We start from the raw sequence: 4,432 nt of genomic DNA, 5'->3' as shown, positions 1-4,432 counted from the left end.
TAGGAAATATTTGAATTTATATTTTTTTAGTCTTTAGTCAGTATATAATTTGTTGGACTGCAATTGCTAGGCTTCGAACTCGTACGTGTCAAATCAGAAAAGCTGACTAATCGTGTTATGCCACAAACTTGCACAAACTTACAGTGCTCTGGAACTTTAACATTGATATATTTTAAATATATTTATATATTTATTTCATGTATTAATTAAGAGCTAAAAAGAGCTAAACACAGTATGAAATCAAAAAAAATAACTTGGTTTTTAATTAATTTTTAAGCAAGTGAATTCTTGGATTGACTATACAGCTATTTTGGATATTGTCAAATATTTAGCAACTGAAGTTTTTTGCGGGAAAAGAATTAGATATTACTAAAAGTCCTAGTAAGCGCGTGGTGATAAAACTAATGGAAACCACCTATAATATGATATAATTTGTTATATTTCTTGTCGTTTTAGAGAATTTTGTTAATAATGAATTTCTTAAGTAGAAGTCCTTTTGAGGTGATTTGATATTGATATCTTTGCTCCCTCACAAATTTCTGGCATTCAATGCTGTTCACAGAAAATATAAAAAATTGTCCATTAATACAAATATATAACAATAGCAATAGCAATATTCACAAAGAGTATAATATAAAATAAATGTTTTCATATACTGTATATATCATAATTATCTTTAAAAAATTTGAAATTATTTTAAATTCAGGGAATAAGAAGTTTTTACGAATTTTCATAAATTTTAATAATTTCTTTTGTGTTTTTTTATGTTTTTGCATGTATTTGTTTATATAGTTTTAAATATTTGTTAATATTTATTATTTTATTAAAAATAAAAATTAAAAAGCTATTCATATAAAAACCGAATAAATTTTTAATTGAACTTTTTTGAAGCAGTACGCTCTAGAGGCCAACAAGTGCCCAATTTAAATCAATTCGAAAAGCTGATTGAGTTCCATATTTTCTTTATTATTTTTCCCATTTTTTGGAACACACTCACTGGGTTATTGTTTCATATGAGCTTATGTGATATATGCAATGCATCAAAAGTGACATTTTGTTGATTGGAGCTTACAAAATGAAATAAAAATTTGGGTCATCGGTTGCAGTTTTTGAAGTGAAGTGCATTGCAGTGCTGCCAGTCAGTGGGGGATTCATAAACCAAACTTTGAGGTTATTAAGAGTACATATTACAGCATTCAAAAGGTTTCCTAAAAGGAATTTGAAACCAATTATCTTTGTGATTTTAAATTTAACAGATTTTGACATTAGATGCTACTGTACTGTTCTATAGCTATATTATTCATGTTCACATAGGTTTTATGGCAGTTGAGTATAGCAGCAAATTGATATGGATTGATACTTAGAAATTACGATTAATTAGTTAGTTCAGTTTTCTGAGTTTTAAATCCAGAATCGTAGGTTAAGGGATGTATGAGTTTTTCGAATCAATTTTTTGTGCATCGTTAAATATTTCGCTTCTTTGCTTAGTGGTATTGTTATTCTTATAGACTTAAACGCTTGGTTCTGCAGCTTTTAAGTAGATTCTCTAACCTCTAACCGCTATTCAGAAATGGAAATCTCAATGCTAAGAACACGCAACTGATATATAACCAAAAAATTCGTGCGTCACTTTTATATGGTTGCGTAACGTTTAGCAAAGCTTCAAACACTACTATTCATCAGCTATAAAAGGCATAAAGTCAGGCTCTCAGAAGACTTCTCGAAGTACCATTGTACATTAGGACGAATGAGATCCTCAGGGACCTCAAAATTGATCCCATCAAAAAATACATAAAGGATAGAGCCCTGAAATTATTTGCGAAAACTGACAGACTTACCAACACCGCGTTATCGATTCTCAGAATGATTACAGGCTCCTCGGGGAGGTATGCAGATCTGAGGTCAATTATTGATTAGTCTAATGAAGTGATAAACAATAATCTAGTCAAGGTGTAAAGAGGGGTTTTAAAAATACCTCGAGTTAAAAAAGAGTATAAGTGCTTAGGTGCACTACCACGGTTGCCACTTGAAAATTTTTTTCTGTACCAAAATTGGTACCATTTCTGTAAGAAAAGGTCCAAAATTTTTTTGTACCTTCTTATTTTTCGTTCTGTGTTTTTCATAGTGTTATAAATTAACAAAATATAAAATAGTGCAAAGTTGCATTTATAAAAAAAATTAATTGGAAATATCCACAATAAAGTTGAGTCGCCAAAAATGTACCATTTTTTGAACATGAGTACCAAACAAAAAAAAAAGTACCAATTTTGGTACTAAAGTACCATAAGTGGCAACAGTGTGCACTACCTTAAATAGAAATAAATAAATAATATGGGATAATAAACTCTACACTCTCACAGATTGGCAGGAAGCTATCAAAGATAAAAGATAAGGTAAAAGATATTTCACTTATGTAGGCGATTTATAAACTTCTATGGTAGCAGCTCCTAGGTAACTCTCGTTTTGATTCTTCCACATTCGAATATGATGAGAAATGAACACGATACTGAACAAGAAGAACTTGGTGCCTATTCAGTAAAAGCTCTCTTCCTTTCAGTCACAGACGAAGATTAATCTTATTCCTATTAGTCGCAGTTGAATATTAAAATATTAGAACTTTTTGTGATCAGCTTATAGAAATTGATCTAATACTTCTTTGAGTACAGGGCAATATGAAACCAACACACTTTATATATAATCTATAATTTCCTAGTCCCTGGTAGTCACAGATGAATATTGAAATCTAATTAGTCTTTATAATGAACTTATAGGAATAGGTCTAATATTTTTCATCTGTGTAATCAGGAGCGCCATGCTCGATATGTTTTTATTTTTTCTAGTTTGAGGGGGAGTGTTGATATTAGTTATTTTCAGTATTCTAAAAAATTTTTGTCATATTAAACGAGTTTGCATCAAATTTCTTAAAAATTCAAAAACAAATAAAAAAAAAAGCATTTAAATATAATTCCAGTAACAAGATAAATTCGTATTTATTGTTAACAGAAACATTTAACGCAGAATGTCTACACTTTTTTAAGTTTAATATTCAATATATTAAAAAATCATCATTTACTTTTAATAATTTTCTTTATATACTTTATGCTTTAGTAAATCAAGCAAAGTGCTGCATTGTAGCACTATTAAATCATCTTTTGCTTAGATGTGCTAATATTGTATAGAGAAATTGACACTCAAGAAAATTAACATCACAATAAAAAAAATCAATTGTCCTGCTCTATGGTAAAGAAACTTGGTCAATTACCAATAGCGATGAGAAGGCGTTGGGAGCATACGAGAGAAAAATTCTTTCGAAAATCTATAGTCCCTTACGCATTGGCAACGAGTATCGATTTAGGTGGAACGTTGAGCTGCATGAGCTATGCCGCGACATTGATTTAGTTAAGCGCATAAATTTTAGTGGCTTTCTTAGCTTGGTCAAAAATGCTGAAAAAAAATACTCCGGTTAGAAAGGTGGTAGAGGATGTCCGTTTCTTTGTTGAAAGAACCAGGTGGTCAATAATTTAAAGGGGCTTGGTACTTCTAACTGGTGACAGCAAGTCACTGTTCGGCCTGGCTGGCAAAGACTAGTGGATTTGGCCAAGCACAACTCACGTCTCTAGTGGCCAATTAGATAAGTAAGTAATATAAATCAGGTAACGCTTGCTAGCTGTACGCATAAGTTTTTTCTTTAGTTTTAGATAAGATATTGTGCCAGTGCAAAGTATATAGCGTACTAATTTGACACATACGTCATTTTGTTCGTTTGATATTAAACTATAAACATATATAAGTTGAGTCTATCAAAAACTAGCGTCTTTGTTAATTTTTTCAGTGATCATGTTAAATTCTGTACCAGAAAAAGAACATTTGCGGTAGGCATTGCTTTTCTTGTTTAATTTAAAGAAGAAGTCAATTGAATGTCAACGTTTGCTGGTGAGCATATAGTATTTTGAAGATCTTCCGATGATTCTGTGCGATTTTTATGTTGCTAAATAAATCAGGAAGCTTTCTGTGTCAGGACATTGCTTTTTTTTTATTTGATTAAAAGAAAAAGCAACGTTTGCTCGTAAAAAGAATGGTGAGCATATAGTATTCTGAATATTCTACGACAATCCTGTGAGCTTTTATGTCACTTAATATATCAGGAAGCTTTCTGTGTCAGAAAAAGTACATTTGTAGCACACATTGCTTTTCTTATTTAATTAAAAGAAAACGTCAATTGAACCAATGATGGGTGGAAGAAAGTTATGGTGAGCATGTAGTATTCTGAATATTCTACGACGATCCTGTGAGCTTTTATGTCACTAAATATAGCAGGAAGCTTTCTGTTTCAGAAAAAGTACATTAGCAGTACGCATTGCTTTTCTTATTTAATTGAAAGAAGAAGTCAATTGAATATCAACGTTTACTAGTAGAAAGCATATAGTACTCT

Source organism: Teleopsis dalmanni, chromosome 2 (assembly GCF_002237135.1).
Source record: "Teleopsis dalmanni isolate 2A chromosome 2, ASM223713v2, whole genome shotgun sequence".
Classification (NCBI taxonomy): Eukaryota; Metazoa; Arthropoda; class Insecta; order Diptera; family Diopsidae; genus Teleopsis; species Teleopsis dalmanni.
This window is presented reverse-complemented; position numbering follows the sequence as displayed.